The 23584-nt window shown below is 38.0% G+C and overlaps 1 pseudogene; it reads left to right on the plus strand.

Annotated features, from left to right (window-relative positions):
* Positions 1-8449: 8449 nt before the first annotated feature.
* Positions 8450-22479, plus strand: LOC140991189 (uncharacterized; annotated as a pseudogene).
* Positions 22480-23584: the final 1105 nt, after the last annotated feature.

Consider the following 23584-nt stretch of genomic DNA (forward strand, 5'->3'; position numbering starts at 1 on the left):
TTGAATTAATTAAATAACATTGGGCCTTGTAGAGCCCAATTGGAAATAATTATTTAACTAGTGGGCTTGAGTAAAATCAAGTAAAGTCTAATTGAGCTCAAATATGTTTGAGACAATTAAATTAAAAGTCCATGGGCCCTTTGTAAATGTTACAAGCCCACTAGGTTTTGCATGCTAGGGAGGTGAAGAGTTGGGGAATACTTTTGATTAAAATATTGCAAGGCATGCAAAAAGTAGTCTCAACTTTTTCAAGCACCAAGACAACTCATTCACTCCCATTCTTTCTTCCTCTTGGCCGAAAATTCACACTAATTTCTCTCCAAAAATTCTTCTCTCATTTTGTTCTTCAAGTTGTTGAAAACAAAATACTTCTCAAAGAAAAATCCTTACATTTTCTAGTGCAAGTGTAAGGAGGTTCTAGCTTGCAAGTGGTGGGCTTGATTTTGAACAAGGAGTGTTCAAAGGGAGGCTTGAAGATTGTCTACCATACAAGAGCTAAAGTGTTTACACTTTAGTTGGAGCCATCATCAACCTCAAGAGGTTGATAGGTGAAATTTCTTAACACCCTATGTATGACAAAGGTGTTTAGTATATGTTACACACTAGTACAATGGTGTTCAAATTTTTCTCAAAAATTTCGGTTTTTCATGTTTAGAAAACAATTTTGTGCTTCCGTTGCGATTTCGAACACCTAAAATCAATCCCTTTCAAGTGGTATCAGAGCTAAGGGTACTAGTTTTTGTGTAGCATATACATGATATTATGTTGAGATTGATTTCTAACCGCATGAGGTGAGTTTTTGCAACAAAAATCAAGGCCATTTTTGGGGTAATTTCGGGCAGAAAGTTGCTGCCCATTTTGGGCAGCTAGGGCAGCCAGAGGGGCTGCCCGAATCCCCCCATTGAAAAAAAAAAAAAAAATTTTTGGTTGGCTGGAATCCGGCGACGGCGATGACGACTAGGGTTTTCAAAAGGTGTTTTGAAATATCAAAGTGTCATGGGCCTTGAGTTGTAGGTTCATTGGATGGCTAACATATTTGTGAATTTTAAATGGGCCAAAATGTTTTTGGTGAAAAATAAGTTTTTGGGCCCTTAAATTTAAAATTACGAAAGTTGCAAACATTTTCTCATAAAATAAATAATTGAAGTTGGACTTTAATTATTTATAGTAAATTGTGATTTACAAGAAATTCGATTATAAATAAATTAATTGGAAATTAGACAAAGGTGTTTGTATACTTTGTTAATTTAGTTTATAATCGTGGCGATTAGTGGTTGGATCAAGATATATAATATTGGATCAATTAATTATTGTGATAATTAATTGATGGTGTATGATATGTGATATTATGCATGAAGGATGATCAAAAGCCCAAGCCCAATTTTTTAGGTATATGCTAGGATATTTTGTGTTGAATGATTGTAATAATTATCAATTTATAAAGTGGGCTTGGTTTATGGCCCGTTCCCACCCCCATGAGATGTATCCCTATTTGCCATGGATATTTATTTATAAATATTAGTATAGTGGATGATCAAGATTGGAAGATGGTGGCCATGATGATTATGAAGATCGAAGACATGTAAATATTGGAAGCTAATGTAATAGTTGCATTTGCATCCCATGCATTTCCCTAGGATTGGACCTAGGCACGTGTTTAGCTCACACGGGCCATTAGTTTTGGGGCAATTGATCATCATTGTTTTGTTTACTGTTTATAATGTATGCATGATATGTTATAAATAATGAGTATGTGCGTTATTATTATGATAATAACAAAGTTGCATGAATCCGGCAAACATACGATCAAACATTGCGAGTTTTTTAAATAAAATTAATGATAAGACCTTTCAAAATTAAAAACCCTCATTTTGAATAAGATTCAAAATTAATATCAAGCTCGAAAAAGGGAATTATAAATTAATTTATAATTTCCATGTCTTCCATCGACAATGGGTGCATGATGAACGCTACCCGTGCTCGGGGCTCGGCTCATATCATTGGGGGGCCCTGGGTGCCGGAAAGCTGTGACATCCATTGACATGGTGATGTGAACTACGTGGAACCCCCATGATTTCGGCTCATATTATTGAAGGAACTCATGGCGACCGTCCATTAAGGTTCAACATCGATGGGTAAGGCTTGACACGTAAAGATGAACGACGTCATATTATTGGGTCCTAATCAAACGTGAGACAAAAGTTTACGTTAAGGGTTGCATGGCGATGCAATTGGAAACTACCTTTTAGGAATTGTGAATGGCTGATATTATTCGGGATCATAATTCGCTAATTGGGCCTTATGTACCTATTGAGGAAAGGAGTTTCCCGTTTTCACTAGAGGGTAGTGAAAATTTCAAAACAGTGGGAGCAAAAAAAATTTATAAAGTTAAAGTCCAAACTTTATATCTTATTAAATATTTTAAAATAGTCATTAACATTTATTTGTTTTACTTTTCAGTACAAAACTTTGACAATGTCTTCGATTCGCAACCTGCTATCCGCTATACTCGAAAAACATGTGTTAAACGGACCTAACTATCTCACTTGGCTAAGAAATCTGAAAATCGTCCTAAACTCGAAAAAGATTGCATATACACTGGCTGAGTCGCCCCCTCCTGAGGCTCCGACTGACTGCACTCCCGAGGAATTGCAGACCTACAAGGAATGGTGTGACCATGACTTGAATGCAAGGTGTTATATGCAGGTTTCTATGAACGATGAGCTGCAGAGGCGTTTCGAGGATGCAAAGAATGCTACTGACATTCATTTGCACCTCAAGTAGCTTTTTGGTGAGCAGACTCGGCCTCTGAGGCATGCCACAGTCAAGGAGCTCATCACTTTACGCATGCGAGATGGGGCTTCGGTCCATGAGCATGGCCTAAAGTTGATTGGGCTCGTGGACAAACTCGTAGGCATGGATTTGATGTTGCCTTCGGAGGTGACCACGGATGTGTTGCTGCTGTCATTGCCTAGCTCATTTGCTCCTTTTGTGGTGAACTTCAACATGAACAAGATGGAACCGACCCTTGAGGAGTTGGTGAACATGCTTGTGACTTTTGAGTCCACTATCAAGAAAGAGAAGCCGGTTCTTTATGTGGGTTCTTCATCTGGTACGAAGACCGATCCACATGGGAAGGGAAAAAAACGTTCTTTCCAACGTCCCAAAAAGAACGTGCCCTTGAAGAGGTAGTCTCCGAGTCCCGCTGTGGCAGCCACACCAGTAAAGGCTGACAAGACTGTTGACATCTGTCATCACTGCAAGAAGCCTGGACATTGGAGGCGTAACTGCAGGGAATATCTTGCCCAGAAGGGTTCTGGAAAAGGTACGTTCTATATTGAAGTAAACATTTCAATTAACTCTACTTCTTGGGTATTAGATACCGGCTGTGGCTCACATCTCTGTAATGATTTGCAGGTGATGGGAAGAAATAGGAGGCTCAGGGAAGGTGAGACCTTCTTGAGGATGGGCAATGGGGCAAGAGTTGCTGCCAAAGCTGTTGGAGATGTTTCTTTAATTTTGAACAATGATTTTAAGTTGATGTTAAGAGATGTTTTGTTTGTACCAGACTTGGTGAAAAAAACATTATTTCCATTTCTATGTTGGACAAAGATGGATTCTCTTGTTTATTTAGCAAAGGTGTTTGCAACATTTACAAGAATGAATGTTTAGTTGGTACCGGAGAACTTGAAAACGATCTCTATAACTTAAAATTGAAATATATTCTACTAAACAATGTCCAAGCGATAACAACAAACAAGCGCAAACAAGATACTCTTAATATGGCACAATTATGGCATGCTCGATTAGGACATATTTCCCTAAGAAGGATGAACAAGTTAGTGGGAGTTGGCATGTTTGATATGTCTGATATTAATGCTCTCACGACTTGTAAATCCTGTCTAAAAGGAAAGATGACCAAAATTCCCTTTAAGGGCCATGTGGAGCGAGCCAAAGGGTTATTGGATTTGATCCATACCGATGTGTGCGGTCCGCTTAGCATCACCACTAAGCATGGACATGCCTACTTCATCACCTTTACCGATGACTTTTCGAGGTATGGGTATGTGTATTTGATGAAATACAAGTCTGAAGCCTTTGAAAGGTTCAAAGAATTCAGAAGTGAAGTAGAGAAACAGTTGGGACGAACCATCAAGACACTTCGATCGGATCGAGGTGGTGAGTACTTGAGTGCCGAGTTCCAGAGTATCTTAAGGAGAATGGGATTCTCTCGCAGTGGTCTCCGCCCGCTACACCACAATTGAATGGTGTTCCGGAGCGTCGTAACCGGACTTTGATGGACATGGTTCGGTCTATGATGGGGTTCACGAAGTTGCCACCATCCTTTTGGGGATATGCGCTTGAGACAGCGGCACTGTCGTTGAACAATGTCCATTCAAAGGCAGTTGACAAGACACTATATGAGATATGGATGGGTAAGCCACCCAAATATTCTTATCTTAGAATATGGGGGTGCCCTGCTTACGTGAAGCAGGCAGTGGGAGATAAATTGGATAGTCGATCCATTTTATGTTACTTTGTGGGGTATCCAAGGAATTCAGTTGGATATTATTTCTATCATCCCCAAGAAACAAAGGTGTTTGTTTCTAGGAATACAACCTTTTTGCAAAAGGAATTTCTATTGAATAGAAAAGGGGAGATGATAGAACTCGAAGAGGTTCGAGAGACACCCACAAATATAGAACCCACACCCGAAGTGCGAAGAGAGGAGATACAAGCTCCTAGAAGATCCGAGAGAGTCTCGAGACCACCTATGAGGTATGGTCTGCTTCTTGAAGAGGGCCATGACGAGCCTAACCATGGATGCGATCCAAGGATCTTCAAGGAAACGTTATCTGATGCCGATTCATCCAAGTGGCTTGAAACGATGGAATCTGAGATGAATTCCATGCATTCGAATCAAGTGTGGATTCTCGTGGATCCACCTGCGGGAATTGTTCCCATAGGGTGTAAATGGATGTACAAGAGGAAACTTGGGGCGGATGGGAAGGTATTGACCTTCAAGGCGCAATTGGTAGCAAAAAGATATACTCAAAGACAAGGAGTTGACTTTGAGGAAACCTTTTCGCCAGTTGCAATGTTCAAGTCCATAAGGATTTTGCTAGCCATAGCTGCATGGTATGACTATGAGATATGGCAGATGGATGTTAAGACAGCCTTTCTTAATGGGGATATTAAGGAATAGATTTACATGTCTCAACCCGAAGGGTTTACATCTATCGGAAGTGAGCATATGGTATGCACAAACTTCAAAGATCTATTTATGGTCTAAAGCAGGCATCTAAGAGTTGGAACCTCAGATTCGCTAGTACAATCAAAGAGTTTGGTTTTGCTAAGAATCCTGAGGAACCCTGTGTGTATAAGAAGGTCAGTGGTAGTGCTATGACATTCCTTGTGCTTTATGTTGCTGACATTCTACTCATTGGGAATGATGTAGGGATGTTGCAATCAACTAAGATATGGTTAGCAAGTAAGTTCTCGATGCAAGACTTGGGTGAAGCATCTTTTGTATTGGGAATACAGATCTATAGAGATAGATAAAAAAGATTGCTTGGTCTCACCCAGTCCACATACATTGATACCAATGTGAAGCGGTTCTCGATGGATGAGTCCAAGAGAGGACATCTACCAATGTGTCATGGCGTGTCCCTATCCAAGTCTATGTCTCCCAAGACTGATGCAGAGATAGCGGCGATGACAAGCATTCCTTATGCATCTGCGATTGGTAGCATCATGTATGGGATGATATCTACACGTCCTGACGTGGCTTTTGCACTAAGTGTAGTGAGTAGATATCAATCCAACCCTGGTCTTCCACACTGGAAAGCTGTGAAAGACATCCTCAAGTATTTGAGAAGGACCAATAAGTTGTTCTTGGTCTATGGGGGTGGAGAACTGAAATTGGAAGGNTGGATAATGAATTTCGTCCAAGAGTTGGGCGTCATTCCTAATAGAGTTGCTCCTGTCCCGGTGTTTTGTGACAACACAGGAGCCATTGCTCAAGCAAAGGAGCCGAGGTCTCATCAGAAGTCCAAACACGTATTGAGAAAGTACCACATCCTCAGAGAGATCGTGGAAAGAGGAGATGTCACGATTGACAAAGTCGTCTCCACAGATAATGTTGCTAATCCGCTAACTAAGCCTTTACCTGGACCATTATTCGATAAGCAACGCGAATCGATGGGTTTGAAGCATATGGGTAGTTGGCTCTAGTGCAAGTGGGAGATTGTTAGAGTTGGTGTCCGTCGAGCCAAGTGTTGGCCGAGGGTTCATGTTTAAACTCTATCTATGAACAGTCTTTATTTTAAAAATATTTGAAATTATTATTTTGGCACTTCTTTATCTGTATACCCATGCTAGTTGAATAGATAAAGCCCTTGAATATACAAATAGTAGAAAGAATATGAGATGCTCATATGATGAGCATCATGAAACTCATATTTGTAATACTGTATATTCTAAATGGTTCCTAGTCGATTCAGCCGCCACTAAGAAGGATATAGGCCGCTCGAGTTCGAGACTAGTATCTGCGATGTGAGTACCACGTTTTATTGGTAGGGGACATTGTGATGTCCGAGCATGCAGATAGGTGCTCCTTGTAGAGTGCATTGAACAACCCTCTATGAAGGATTTTCCAAGTGGTTCTCACTTATCGAGTGGAAAAGTCCTAGTTTATGGTTGTACACCATTAGTCCTTATGACCCGGGACAACATTGAGACTCTATGTGCTAGAATTACACTTTGACTTGTTTACCGACTCTCAAGGGGTCATCAGGTGGCAAGGTTGGGTGTTCTGTCGAAACATATAGGAGTCGATGCATTGTAGTCGGGGATTCACCGCTTACCTTCAGGTATGGATATCCTATGTGTTCTCATGTATGTGTAGTTTGAAATCTCTGATCAGAGTATGGTGGTAATTAAGAAAGGGGTTTCTTAGATTACACCATCGATGCAACTACGACATGACACATAGTATCGACTCATTGTCAACTCTCGATAAACCAATAGTTGTCGAATCGATCGGGATATATGAGTTGAAGGGACCATACTGTACGCTAACCATAATTGAATGGTTCTTGCAGGCACTATCATTTGATACCTAGGGAATCATGTAAGCGATGCTGCTAGGCGTTTAACATGATTGGTTGGGTACTATCAGACTTGAGTTCTGACATTCTTGTTATCAAGGAGTTGATAATTGAGAATGGAGCAATTGCGGTATGCTCGTATAAGGACATGTTTAGTCCGAATCACATGGAGATGTGAACCCACGGCTAGTTGTATCAGTGAACCATTGAGGGCCACACAAGTGCTAGCTTTCTAGATCCCGTTGAGAAGTTAAAATAGTTCAATGTGTTGAACAGGTTATAAATGAGTTTATAAGCGTAAAGAAAAATAGAAGTAAGACTTCTATGAGAGAAATGTAATTTTTAATTTATGAACGTGTTCCTAAATTAAAAGTAGGCCAAGTGAATAATGTATTTGAAAATTGTGATTTGCATAAACATTATTATGGACTAAATTAAATTAATTCAAGTATTGAATTAATTAAACACTAGTGGGCCTAGTAGAGTCCAAATAATTAAATTAATTCAAGTGTTGAATTAATTAAATAACATTGGGCCTTGTAGAGCCCAATTGGAAATAATTATTTAACTAGTGGGCTTGAGTAAAATCAAGTAAAGTCTAATTGGGCTCAAATATGTTTGAGACAATTAAATTAAAAGTCCATAGGCCCTTCGTAAATGTTACAAGCCCACTAGGTTTTGTATGCTAGGGAGGTGAAGAGTTGGGGAATACTTTTGATTAAAATATTGCAAGGCATGCAAAAAGTAGTCTCAACTTTTTCAAGCACCAAGACAACTCATTCACTCTCATTCTTGCTTCCTCTTGGCCGAAAATTCACACTAATTTCTCTCCAAAAATTCTTCTCTCATTTTGTTCTTCAAGTTGTTGAAAACAAAATACTTCTCAAAGAAAAATCCTTACATTTTCTAGTGCAAGTGTAAGGAGGTTCTAGCTTGCAAGTGGTGGGCTTGATTTTGAACAAGGAGTGTTCAAAGGGAGGCTTGAAGATTGTCTACCATACAAGAGCTAAAGTGTTGACACTTTAGTTTGAGCCATCATCAACCTCAAGAGGTTGATAGGTGAAATTTCTTAACACCCTATGTATGACAAAGGTGTTTAGTATATGTTACACACTAGTACAATGGTGTTCAAATTTTTCTCAAAAATTTCGGTTTTTCATGTTTAGAAAACAATTTTGTGCTTCTGTTGCGATTTCGAACACCTAAAATCGAACCCTTTCACGATTAATGTTCCAACATTGAAATGGAATGAGTTTAAAGATTTGTTATGTGATAAGTATTTTCCTTGCGATGTTAAAGCCTGCAAGGTGAAAGAATTCTTGGAGCTAAAGCAAGAGACAATGAGCATGAATGATTATTACATTTTGAAGTTTGAAGAAGGTTGTCTTTTTGCTCCTTTCATTGCTAGCAACGATAAAGATAGAGCCGAGCATTTTATGCGGGGTTTGAAGGCGGAGATTCGAAGAGATGTTCGAATGTCGAAGGCTAATTCTTACAAGGAGATTGTTGAGAAACCATTGATGGCTGAATATGATCAGAAAGAGATTGATAAAGAAAGACAATTCAGGAAGCAAAAATTTGTCCAAAAGGGTCAAGCTTCAGTTCAAGGAGGAAAAGGAGGACACCAAGGGAAAGGAAATGAAGAATATCACGGTAAAGCTCCTGCGGTTCCTTCTGAATCAGATAAGCCTTTATGTCCTAAATGCCATAAACCACATAAAGGAGAGTGCCTAGTTGGAAGCAACAAATGTTATAGATGTGGAGGTGTTGGGCACATTGCGATCAATTGCACTCAATCATCGGGCAAGGGCCGAGTTCAGGGGCGTATTTTCTATTTGACCTAGGAAGGAATTAATCCTGATTCGTCAATCATTTCAGGTACCATTCTTATTTCAGGCAAGGTAGCTACTACTCTTATTGATACTGGTGCCTCACATTCTTTTATATATGAGCAATTTATGCATTCTCTGGGACTTGCTCCTATTGGTGAAATTGTCCACTTTTCTATTGTGCTTCCTTCGGAAGAGTATATTCATTCTTCTAGTGTGATTCGAATGTGCCCTGTTGAAGTAGATTAGGAATTGTTGAATGCTGATTTGATTGTCATTCACATGATTGAGTTTGATGTTATTTTGGGAATGGATTGATTATCTACTTATCAAGCTGTGATAGATTGTGTAGCCAGGACATTGCATTTTCCTTCAGGGCATGGTAATAGCAGGGTATTCGCGGGGTCAGGTACTTCGCTTGGCCTTTCTTTTATTTCTTGCTTGCAAATGCAACGGATGTTGGCTAAGGGTTGTCATGTGTTTCTAGCATCGGTGGTGGATATAACTTGAGAAGGGAGTGGGAATGTGAGCGACATTGATATTTTGAGGGATTATCTTGATGTTTTTGATGATGATGTGCCGGGATTGTTACCGGATAGAGAGGTGGAATTTGTTAGTGATATTGTACCAGGTACCGCACCGATTTCTAAAGCCCCTAATCGAATGGCCCCAATTGAAATGAAAGAGTTGAAGAGTCAATTGCAAGAGTTATTAGATAAGGGCTTTATTAGACCAAGTTCATCTCCATGGGGGGCACCGGTATTATTTGTGAAGAAGAAAGATGGGTCTTCGAGACTGTGTATTGACCATCGAGAGATCAACAAAGTAACGATCAAGAACAAATATCCTCTGCCCAGAATTGATGATCTTTTTGATAAGTTGAAAGGTGCTACTGTATTTTCCAATTTTGATTTGAGGTCAGGGTACCATCAATTGAAAGTAAAGGGGAGTGACATACCTAAAACGGATTTTTGAACCAGGTATGGTCACTACAAGTTTTTGGTTATGTCGTTTGGATTAACTAATGCTCATTCTGTATTTATGGATCTTATGAATCTGGTTTTCAAGCCATATTTGGGCAGTTTCGTTAGTGTCTTCATTGATGATATTTTAATCTATTCAAAGACTCGAGATCTACATCGGGAGCATTTGAGGATCGTGTTACTGCAGTTGAGGGACAACCATTTATATGCTAAATTCAAGAAATGTGAATTTTAGCTGAAGCGAGTTGCATTTTTAGATCATATCGTTTCCAAGGAAGGAATTGCCATGGATCCGGCTAAGATTGAAGCAGTTAAGAAGTGGCCTATTCCTTTGACAGTTGCTGAGGTACGAAGTTTCATTGGATTGGCAGGGTACTATCGTCGTTTTATTGCTGATTTCTATAAAATAGCCTTGCCACTTACTACTCTGACGAGAAAGACAGTTAAGTTTGAATGGACTAATGAATGTCAGCAAGCATTTCAAGTATTGAAGGATAAATTGACTTCAGCTCCAGTGTTAGCACTTCCTCAGGGAGTTGAAGACTTTGTGGTGTATACAGATGCTTCCAAGAAAGGTCTTGGTGCTGTGTTGATGCAGGGAGATAAAGTTATTGCTTATGATTCTCGTCAATTGAATGAGTATGAAAAGAACTATCCAACTCATGATCTTGACTTGGCAGCCGTTGTATTTGCTTTGAAGACCTGGCGACATTATTTATATGGCGTGAAATGTAAGATTTTCTCAGATCATAAAAGTCTTAAGTATCTCTTTGCACAGAAAGAACTGAACATGCGTCTGAGTGAAAGGGGATCGGTTACGGTGCTGGTTGCGCAACGGAAGTTTCAAATTTTTTTAAAATTATACATTTTCACAAGCAAGAAAACCGAGCACCCTCAACTATGATGTGTAGCAAATACGAAAACACCAAAATCTCATACATAAGGTGTTTAGAATTTTTACCTATCAATCTCTTGAGATTTATGATGGCTCCAAATAAGGTGTAAACACCTTAGCTCTTGAATGGCAATACAATCTTCAAGCTCTCCTTGCTTCAAAATTAGACCCACCACTTGCAATCTAGAACCCCTCTTATTTTGCACTAGAAAAATAATAGGATTTTTCAATGAGAAGTCTAAGCTTTCCTCAACAATTGAAGAAAGAAAAATTGGAGAGAAAATGAGGACGAAATTTCGGCCAAGTGAGAGTGGGAAGAGAGAAGGGAAGACTTTTCTTGGTTGTGCAAAAAGTGATAAAGTTGCATAAGCATGCCAGGCAATTTTTAATAAAAAGTTGCCTCCAACCCTTCACCTCCCTTGCATGCTTTTCTACTTGGGCTTGTAACAATTACAAGGCTCATGGACTTTTATTTAAATGTCTCAAACATATTTGAGCCCAATTAAATATTATTTAAATTTACTCAAGCCCACTAGTTAAATAATTATTTCTAATTGGGCTCTACAAGGCCCAATGTTGTTTGATTAATCCAGTACTTGAATTAATTTAATTATTTGGACTCTGTTAGGTCCACTAGTGTTTAATTAATTCAACACTTGAGTTAATTTAATTTAGTCCATAATAATGTTTATGAAAATCACAATTTCAAATACATTATTTATTTGGCAAACTTTTAATTTAGAAACACTTCCACAAATTAAAAGTTACATTTTCCTTATAGAAGTCATACTTCTATTTTTCCCTACGCTTATAAACTACTTTATAAGCCGTTCAACACATTGAACTATTTTACTTCTCAACAGGATCTAGAAAGCTAGTACTTGTGTGGCTCTTAATGGTTCATTGATACAACTAGCCCTGGGTTCACATCTCCATGTGATATGGACTAAACATGTTGTTATTTGAGCATACCCCAATTTCTCCAGTCTTACTTATCAACTCCTTGCTAATAAGAACGTAAGAACTCAAGTCTGATAGTACCCAACCAATCATGTTAAATGGCTAGCAACATCGCTTACATGATTCCCAAGGTATCAAATGATAGTGCCTGCAAGAACCATTCAATTATGGTTAGCGTACAGTACTGTCCCTTCAACTCATATATCACGACCGATTCGACAACCATTGGTATATCGAGAGTTGTTAATGATTCGATACTATGTGTCATGTCGTAGTTGCATCGATGGTGTAATCTATGAAACCCCTTTAATAATTACCACCATACTCTGATCAGAGATTTCATATTACATACACATAGGATATCTATACCCGAAGGTAAGCGGTGAATCCCGGACTATAATGCATCGACTCCAATATGTTTCGACAAAGCACCCAACCTTGCCACCTGATGACCCCATATGAGTCGGTAAACAAGTCAAAGTGTAATACTAGCACATAGAGTCTCAATGTTGTCCCGGGTCATAAGGACTAATGGTGTACAACCATAAACTAGGACATTTCCACTCGATAAGTGAGAACCACTTGGAAATTACTTTATGGAGGGTTGTTCAGTGCACTCTACCAGGAGAACCTATCTGCATGCTCGGACATCACTGTGTCCCCTATCAATGAAACATGGTACTCACATCGCAGATACTAGTCTCGAACTCGAGCGGCCTATATCCTTCTTAGCGGCGGCTGAATCGACTAGGAACTGTTTAGAATATACAGTATTCCAATTATGAGTTTCATGATACTCATCATATGGGCATCTCATATTCTTTCTACGATTTGTATATTCAATGACTTTATCTATGCAACTAACGTGGGTATACAGATAAAGATGCGCCAAAAAAATAATTTCAAATATTATTAAAATAAAGACTGTTTATACATAGAGATTCATTGTGAACACTCGGCTAACACTTGGCTCGACGTGCACCTACTCTAACAATCTCCCACTTGCACTAGAGCCAACTACCCATATGCTTTAAACCCATCGATTCGCGATGCTTCTCGAATAATGGTCCAGGTAAAGGCTTAGTTAGCGGGTCAGCAACATTATCTGCGGAGCCGACTTTGTCAATAGACATTTCTCCTCTTTCCACGATCTCTTGGAGGATGTGATACTTTCTCAATACGTGTTTGGATTTCTGATGAGACCTTGGCTCCTTTGCTTAAGCTATAGCTCCCGTGTTGTCACAAAACACCGGGATAGGAGCAACTCCATTAGGAATGACGCCCAACTCTTGGACGAAATTCTTTATCCAAAAAGCCTCATTTTCTGTAGCTGATGCAGCAATATATTCGCCCTCAGTGGTGGAATCCGCAATACTGTCTTGCTTGGAACTCTTCCAAGAGACAGCAACACCATTGAGTATAAATACGAACCTAGAGGTTGACATCGAGTCATCGATATCGCTTTGGAAGCTAGAGTCGGTATAGCCTTCCAATTTCAGTTCTCCACCCCCATAGACCAAGAACAACTTATTGGTCCTTCTCAAATACTTGTGGATGTCTTTCACAGCTTTCCAGTGTGAAAGACCATGGTTCGACTAATATCTACTCACTACACTTAGTATTAAAGCCACATCAAGACGTGTAGATATCATCCCATACTTGATGTACCAATCGCAGATGCATAAGGAATGCTTGTCATCGCCGCTATCTCTGTATCAGTCTTGGGAGACATAGACTTGGATAGGGACACGCCATGACACATTGGTAGATGTGATGAAACTTAAAATTACTAATTTATTATATGTTAAAACCTATATTTTAAAATTTAAGTTTCATTAAAATTATAAAATTATGTTATTTTAGTATTGTTTGTTTATATTTAAATGTCTTACTAAATATATTTTATTTTCGGGTTTTCTACGTGTTGGTAAAATAATGATAACTCAGGCTAGAAAATTCAAATAGAGGTGATTCAAACATGTTTGGAATTTTTGAGAAATTATCTACAANATGAAACTTAAAATTACTAATTTATTATATGTTAAAACCTATATTTTAAAATTTAAGTTTCATTAAAATTATAAAATTATGTTATTTTAGTATTGTTTGTTTATATTTAAATGTCTTACTAAATATATTTTATTTTCGGGTTTTCTACGTGTTGGTAAAATAATGATAACTCAGGCTAGAAAATTCAAATAGAGGTGATTCAAACATGTTTGGAATTTTTGAGAAATTATCTACAACTTTGCAGAAGACATGATTTCCTAAAAAGTTCGTTAAGATGATCAAATTGTGAAAATATCAAAAGGAGGACAAATTTACATTCACCATGACCAGCATATAGTAAAAAAATCATAATTATTTCAATATTTAACAAAATGAGGTGAACCAAGTGGTCAAATTCATCTACAGACAATTCCCCACATGTTTGCTGTTTTGAGCAGAGTCAAATTCGGTGACTAAAGTCGTGGAACAAATCATTGAAAGAAGGGACATGGAATTAAAGTTGGAGGAAACAAAGACTACTATTACAACTACATGGCATTAATAAAATTATTTGAATTTTTCTCTCATTTGGCCTAAAAATAGAGGCCTTGTGCTAGCTTGGGAATCATTCTATCTCATTGTAAAATATAGTGTGAGTGTGTATAAAAGTTATAAGTTCTAATATATTTTTCATTTTCCCAATTATGAGTGATGTTTTTAGTATTGATCAAAAGTAAACTCATGGAAAGCTAAATTTATTATGTCAAGGTGAAGAGGATGAATTCTTGGTGAAATAAGATTGTTTATATTTTGTATATTCTTTCTTTATTTCTTTCTATTTTGCTAATTTCTTTTTATCGTAGGTACAAAAATGAATTATTTGTTATCAATTTACATCAAATGCTTGATACCATTGAAGTGGTTATTTTGATTTGTTGTTTAATTTTGATACAATAAATATTTCATCAATATATATATATATATATAATTATATCATATATTTCATTTAGACGATAGCGTGGCTCTGTCGGTTGTTCTAAATGAAATATTATTATTTAATACTAATATCTAACAATCTAACAGTTACTTTATCGCAACTAACTTTTACTTTCCGCATATAACATTTATTTTATCGCAACTAACTTTTACTTTTTGCAACTAACTTATTAAATCATATATTTCATTTAGGCAATAGTGTGGCTATGTCCGTTGTTCTAAAAGAAATATAATGATTTAATTTAACATTTACTTTATGCAGTTATATATTTAGATAGTTATATTATATATATAACCATAGGTACCATATATAAAATATCGATGAATTCGGTATTTTCTATAGTGGGAACTATATTATATCAGGTGTGTGGTTAAATATTTAATTTTCTTGGAACCATTATTTATGGTGGTTTCCTTTGTTTTACTTTTAGTTAAACAATATTGCATAAACCAAGAATAAATCCTCGAGCCTTAACAAAATTTATAATTTGTAAACTTCGTTCTTGCATTTGGTAATCTATAAATTAATAAATTTAAACTTAAAACAACCTCTCTATGGATCGATCTCGTACTTACGAAATATATTACTTGCAGACTACCTACACTTGGGTGAATTATAATTTAAGTAATAGCAAGATGCCCTCTCTTGGACTCATCCATCGAGAACCGCTTCACGATGGTGTCAACGTATGTGGACTGGGTGAGACCAAGCAATCTTCTTGATCTATCTCTATAGATTTGTATTCTCAATACAAAAGATGCTAACCATATTTTAGTTGATTGCAACATTACTACATCATTCTCAATGAGTAGAATGTTTTCAACATAAAGCACCAGGAATGTCACAGCACTCCCACTGAACTTCTTATACACAGGGTTCCTCAGGATTATTAATAAAACCATACTATTTGATTGTACTATCAAATCTAAGGTTCCAACTCCTAGATGTCTGCTTTATACCATAAATAGATCTCTGAAGTTTGCATACTATATACTCACTTCCGATAGATGTAAACCCTTCAGGTTGAGACATGTATCTCTTCCTTAATATCCCCATTAAGAAAGGCAGTTTTGACATTCATCTGCCATATCTCATAATCATATCATGCAGCTATGGCTAGCAATATCCTTATCGACTTGAACATTGCAACTGGACCTTGACGAGATGGTGCAAATGGCCATAAAAGTGGAGCAACAACTCAAAAGGCGTGGAGTTGGCCGCACCAATCAAACTGTAGGTTCATCATCTTCTTGGCGATCAAATGTGACGAAGCGAGAGGAGAATAAGGTGGTGACCAAGCCCAAATTTGAGACCAAACAAGAGGCTCCTAAGCAAGGAGTGCAAGGTAAATCTGAAACTCCTTCTAATCGAGCTAGGGATACTAAATGTTTTAGGTGTCAAGGGTTGGGTCATATTTCTAGTGAATGTCCTAATAAGAGGGTGATGATCTTGAATGACTATGGTGAGTATGAATCTCATAGTGAGGGTGATGATGATGATGAGATGCCTGCATTAGAGGATCCTGACGAGGGTTATGAGGCGGTTGTTGTAGAAGCACTAGTGACTAGGCGTATCATGAGTGCCCAAGTCAAGGAGGAGGAGACTAACCAAAGGGAAAACTTATTCCATACTAGATGTTTTGTAAATCAAAAGGTTTGCAATTTAATCATAGATGGGGGGAGTTGTACTAATGTGGCTAGTTGTGAGATGGTNTTTGTCCCCAAAGCAAGTGTTGGAGGACCAATTGAAAAAAAAGAGGAGAGATGAGGCCGAAAAAAAGAGTGAATTAAAAAGTGAGATGGCCTTTGAAGATAAAAATGAAATGGCTGAAAAAAAGAGTGACAAAAAAAGTGAGATAGCCATACAAAAGAAAAAGGAGAGGAAAGAAAATGAGGGAAAAGAAAATGAGAGGAAAGAGGCCAAAAAGAAAACATACATGGCCCAAAAAAGTGAGTTGAAGCAATTGATGCACACACGTGAACCACTTGTGTTGATTCTTTATAAAGAGATCCTCTTTAACACAAGTGATATAGCCGGGTCCCTTCCGAGCATTGTTGTTTCACTTTTGCAGGAATTTGATGATATATTTCCGGAGGAGCTACCTCAAGGGCTACCACCATTGAGGGGGATTGAGCACCAAATTGATTTGGTGCCCGGGAGTGCATTACCAAATCGTCCGGCTTATAGGAGCAATCCGGAGGAGGCTAAGGAGCTTCAACGACAGGTAAGTGAGTTGTTAGATATGGGTTTTGTGCGTGAGTCCATGTCCCCTTGTGCTGTGCCTGTTTTGTTAGTTCCTAAGAAAGATGGTTCATGGCGTATGTGTGTGGATTGTAGGGCAATCAATAACATCACCATTAAGTATAGGCATCCCATACCTAGAATAGATGATATGTTAGATGAATTGCATGGTGCTTGTATCTTTAGCAAAATTGATTTGAAAAGTGGTTATCACCAAATTAGGATGAGGGAAGGTGATGAGTGGAAAACTGCTTTTAAAACCAAGTACGCGTTGTGTGAGTGGATGGTGATGCCATTTGGCTTAACTAATGCTCCTAGTACCTTTATGAGGTTAATGAATCATGTCTTGCGTGCACCTATATGAAAATTTGTTGTTGTCTACTTTGATGATATCCTAGTGTATAGTAAGAATATAGAAGAGCATGTTAATCACTTGAGACTTGTTTTAATCACACTAAGGGCTGAAAAACTATATGCTAACCTAAAAAAATGTGATTTTTGTACAATCAAACTTGTCTTCCTTGGTTTTGTGGTAAGCTCACAGGGGATACAAGTGGATGAGGACAAGGTAAGTGCTATTCGAGATTGGCCATCGCCTACTACTGGTGGTCAAGTCCGAAGTTTTCATGGACTTGCAAGCTTCTATAGGAGGTTTGTAAAGGATTTTAGCACATTGGCAGCACCCATGACAGCGGTGATCAAGAAGAACGTTCCATTCCATTGGGGCGAGGAGCAAAAGAAGTCTTTTAATACTATTAAGCAAAAATTAATTAATGCTCCTTTACTTGTTTTGCCTGAATTTGCTAATACGTTTGAAATTGAATGTGATGCTTCAGGTGTAGGTATCGACGGAGTTTTGATGCAAGGAGGACGGCCCGTGGCGTACTTTATTGAGAAGCTCAATGGAGCAGCGCTAAACTATCCCACCTATGATAAGGAGTTCTATGCACTTGTGAGGACTCTAATGACGTGGCAGCACTACTTAAGGCCTAAGGAGTTTGTGATTCATACGGATCATGAGTCTCTAAAGCACCTTAAGGGACAACAAAAGTTGAACAAAAGACATGCCAAGTGGGTGGCGTTCATTGAAACATTCCCCTACATCATCAAGTACAAACAAGGTAAGGAAAATGTAGTGGCCGACGCACTATCACGAAGGTACGTACTTTTCTCTACTTTGGAGTCTAAAATTTTGGGGTTTGAGCATGTCAAGGAGTTGTATGTGCTAGATGACGATTTTAAGAATGTGTTTGAAACTTGTATGCATGGTCCACATGATAAATTCTATTTGCATAATGGTTTCTTGTTTAGAGAAGATAGGTTGTGCATCCCTAGATCATCCGTTCGTGAATTACTTGTTAGGGAGGCACATGGGGGTGGTTTGATGGGACACTTTGGTGTGGCAAAAACTTTAAGTGCGTTGCATGAACATTTCTATTGGCCACACATGAAGCGTGATGTTGAGCGTGTTTGTGATAAGTGCATAACTTGTAGACAAGCTAAGTCTAGGACACAACCACATGGATTGTATACACCACTTCCTGTTCCTAGTGAGCCTTGGGTTGACATTTCTATGGACTTTGTTTTGGGGTTGCCTAGGACTAAGAAGGGGAGGGATTCAATATTTGTTGTTGTTGATAGATTCTCTAAGATGGCACATTTCATTGCTTGTCACAAAACTGATGATGCGTCTCACATTGCGGATTTGTTCTTTAGAGAAGTCGTTAGGTTGCATGGCATGCCTAGGACTATTGTTTCTGACCGTGATGTTAAATTCTTGAGTTACTTTTGGAAGACTTTATGGGCTAAACTTGGCACAAAATTGTTGTTTTCTACTACTTGTCATCCTCAAACGGATGGGCAAACTGAAGTTGTCAATAGGACATTAGGAACACTTTTGCGTGCTATTCTTAAAAAGAACTTGAAGAATTGGGAAAATTGTTTGCCATTTGTTGAGTTTGCTTATAATCGTTGCGTGCATTTTACTACGAACTATTCGCCATTTGAAATTGTTTATGGTTTTAACCCTTTGACTCCGTTAGATTTGATGTCTTTACCTGTGAGTGAAAGGTTAAACATGGATGGGAAAAATAAGGCGGAATTTGTTAGGAGTTTGCATGAGAAGGTCAAAGCTAATATTGAAAAGAAGAATGAACGATACACCAAGGAAGCCAACAAGGGAAAGCAGAAGGTGATATTTGAGAAAGGTGATTGGGTGTGGCTACACTTGAGGAAGGAAAGGTTCCCTGAGAAGAGACGTTCTAAACTATTACCTAGGGGTGATGGACCATTTCAAGTACTTGAAAGGATCAATGACAATGCCTACAAACTCGATCTACCAGGTGAGTAAAACGTGAGTTCTACTTTCAATTTTAGTGACTTGTCTTTGTTTGATGTAGGTGACGAGCTGGATTTGAGGACAAATCCTTTTCAAGAAGGGGAGGATGATGCGACCACGGATGTGCACGTCCCAAGGAAAGCATGGGATCCCTTAGAGTTACCAGCGGGACCAATCAAGAGGGGACGACTGAAGAAGTTTAAAGAGGCGTTGCAGAGGCTTATGAGCAAGGAAGAAGGACTTACAAGCGAGGTGCAAAGTGCTGAAGGGTTCGAGATGCATGGAAATAAGTTTGGGAGCCAAAGGAACGTTATTCAAGTGCTAAATCAAGAGGAGTCCAGATACCACGGCGCCCGAGCGGCCAAATCTTACCGCCCGAGCGCAAAACATACTGTCCAGGACGTGAACTCCAGAAGCAGCGGCGCCCGAGCGGTAAAATATTACCGCCCGAGCGCGACCTGTCCAGAAGACTCCGCGCCCGAGCGGTTGAATCTCGCGCTCGAGCGCGCCTTGTTCCGAGAAACATTATCTTTTCCTATTTTAGAGTTTTAATTAGTTAGGTAACTAGATTTATCATATCTTTTGATTTGTAGTCAATATATGGACGAAAAATTAAACACTTTTCAGATTATCATTGATATTTTATAAAAGTTTTTGAGTTTTCTCTCAACTTTTTCAAAGCTTTAGCTATGTAAACAAAAATCAAACTTATCAAAGTTTTTAACTTTGTGGCGTTTGTCGATCGTGCTTGTGCGGATTGTCTTAGACTTGTTCTTTGAAGGTTCGTCATAATTTTCGATTGTTTATCTCGTGATTATTTGTTGCTAAACTTTTCATAGTTTAGAGGTGGAAATCACAACACACACACTTGATTCAAAAGATCGGGACAACACGAACTCCTTGTTCGATATTAAATCGAGGGCGCGATTCATATTTAATCGTGTTTGCTTTTATTCGTACGTGGATACACATCATATACTATTCGATGCATTGTAGTCGGTGATTCACCGCTTACTTTTGGGTATGGATGTCCTATGTGTATGTCGTTTGAAATCTCTGATCAGAGTGTGGTGGTAATTATGAAAGGGGTTTCATAGATTACACCATCGATGCAACTACGACATGACACATAGTATCGATTAATTGACAACTCTCGATATACCAATGGTTGTCGAATCGGTAGGGATATATGAGTTGAAGGGACCGTACTGTACGCTAACCATAATCGAATGGTTCTTCCAGGCACTATCATTTGATACCTATGGAATCATGTAAGCGATGCTGCTAGGCGTTTAACATGATTGGTTGGGTACTATCAGACTTGAGTTCTGACGTTCTTGTTATCAAGGAGTTGATAAGTAAGAATGGAGCAATTGGGGTATGCTAGTATAAGGACATGTTTAGTCCGAATCACATGGAGATGTGAACCCACGGCTAGTTGTATCAATGAACCATTGAGGGTCACACAAGTGCTAACTTTGTAGATCCCGTTGAGAAGTAAAATAGTTCAATTTATTGAACGGCTTATAAAAGAGTTTATAAGTGTAAATAAAATAGAAGTATGACTTCTATAAGGAGAATGTAACTTTTAATTTGAGGAAGTGTTCCTAAATTAAAAGTTAGCCAAACGAGTAATGTATCTGAAAATTGTGATTTTCATATACATTGTTATGAACTAAATTAAATTAATTTAAGTGTTGAATTAATTAAACACTAGTGGACCTGGTAGAGTCCAAATAATTAAATTAATTCAAGTGTTGGATTAATTAAACAACATTGGGCCTTGTAGAGCCCAATTAGAAATAATTATTAAACTAGTGGGCTTTAGTAAAATCAATTAAGGTTTAATTAGTCTCAAATTTGTTTGAGACAATTAAATTAAAGTCCATGGGCCTTGTAATTGTTACAAGCCCAAATAGAATGTGCATGGGGAGGTGAAGAGTTGGGAGACAACTTTTTCAACGTTCAAGGCTTGGCATGCAACTTTTTTGGCTTTAACGTTTTCCACAACCAAGAAAAGTCTTCCCTTCTCTCCTCCCTACCCCCTTTGGACAAAAATTTGAAGCCAAAAATTCTTCAATTTTCTTTCTTCAATTGTTGATTAAAGCACACACTTCTCAAAGAAAAATGCTCTAATTTTTCTAGTGCAAAATTAGAGTGGATCTACCTTGTTAGTGGTGGAGCTAATTTGAAGGAAGGAGTCCAAAAGAAAGGTGAAGCTTGTAGATTGTCATCCTTTGAAGAGCTTAGTTGTTTGACAACTAAGTTGGAGCCATCATCAATCCATTGTGATTGATAGGTATATTTTCTAAAACACCCTATGAATGTCGTATTGTGTTTTTTTATTTGCTACACTTGAAAAATGTGGTGGCCGAAAATTTTCCTTCAAAAATTCTGATTTTTAAACTTCCGTTGCGCATTCGGGCACCGTAACCGATCCTCTTTCAAGTGGTATCCGAGCTATGGTTACAATTTTGGTGTAGCAAATACATAATATTATGTTGAGGTCGATTTCTAACCGCATGAGATAATTTTTGCAACAAAATCAAGGTCATGGAAGGGGAGAAAACGGGCAGGATGTTGCTGCCCATTTCGGGCAACGGGCTGCCCGAACAGCCCCTATGTTTAATTAAAAAAAAAATTTTGGCATGTTGGCCGGAATACGGCGACGGAGCTCTGGCGACGGCGATGACAACTAGGGTTTCCAAAAGTGTTTCGGATTATCAAAGTGTCATGGGCCTTGATGTTGTTGGGCCATTGGATGGCTAACATATTTGTGAAATTTAAATGGGCCAAGATGTTTTTGGTGAAAAATGATTTTTTTTTTGGGCCCTTAAGTTTAAAATTACAAAAGTTGCAAATATTTTCTCATGAAATAAATAATTGAAGTTGGAATTTAATTATTTATAGTAAATTGTGATTTACAAGAAATTCAGTTATAAATAAATTAATTTGAAAGTAGCAAAGGAGTTTGTATACTTTGTTAATTTAGTTTATAATCGTGGCGGTTAGTGATTGGATCAAGATATATAATATTGGATCAATAAATTATCACAATAATTTATTGATGGTGTATGATATGTGATATTATGCATGAAGGATGATCAGAAGCCCATGCCCAATTTGCTAGGTGTATGATAGGATATTTTGTGTTGAATGATTGTAATAATTATAAATTTTAAAGTGGGCTTGGTTTATGGTCCGTTCCCACCCCATGAGATGTATCCCTATTTGCCATGGATATTTATTTGTAAATATTAGTATAGTGGAAGATCAAGATTGGAAGATGGTGGCCTTGATGATTATGAAGATCGAAGACATGTAAATATTGGAAGCTAATGTAATAGTTGCATTTGCATCCCATGCATTTCCCTAGGATTGGACCTAGGCCCGTGTTTAGATCACACGGGCCATTAGTTTTGGGGCGATTGATCATCCTTGTTTTGTTTAGTGTTCATAATATATGCATGATATTTTATAAATAATGAGTATGTGCGTTATTATTATGTTAATAATAAAGTTGCATAAATCCGACAAACATACGATCAAACATGGCGAGCTTTTAAAATAAAATTAATGATGAGACCTTTCAAAATTAAAAACCCTCATTTTGAATAAAATTCAAAATTAATATCAAGCCCGAAAAGGGGAATTATAAATTTGTTTATAATTTCCATGTCTTCCATCGACAATGGGTGCATGATGAACGCTACCCGTGCTCGGGGCTCGGCTCATATTATTGGGAGGGGCCTTGGGTGCCGGAAAGCTGTGACATCCATTGACATGGTGATGTGAACTACGTGGAACTCCCATGATTTCGGCTCATATTATTGAGGGAACTCATGGCGACCGTCCATTAAGGTTCAACATCGATGAGTAAGGCTTGACACGTAAAGATAAACGACGTCATATTATTGGGTCCTAATCAAACGTGAGACAAAAGTTTACGTAGAGGGTTGCATGGAGATGCAATTGAAAACTACCTGTAATATCCAAGCTTGGTGATCGGTACGGTTTAAGATTTAATATGATTATTGACTCCTTGGTTAAGTTTAAATATAGTTTTGACGTTAAGAGTTGAGATTTATGATTTTTGGTATTGTGTTTATAGAAGATGTGTGGTGATACTGTAGTGTTGTTGCGAGTAAATTAATGATAATTTGTATGTTGAGCCAATTGGTATGAGGCCAATTGAGTGGTTAGATAAGACATAGAGGTGTAACTTTTATGTTTTGAGTTTTGT

Source organism: Primulina huaijiensis, chromosome 13 (assembly GCF_012295235.1).
Source record: "Primulina huaijiensis isolate GDHJ02 chromosome 13, ASM1229523v2, whole genome shotgun sequence".
NCBI lineage: Eukaryota > Viridiplantae > Streptophyta > Magnoliopsida > Lamiales > Gesneriaceae > Primulina > Primulina huaijiensis.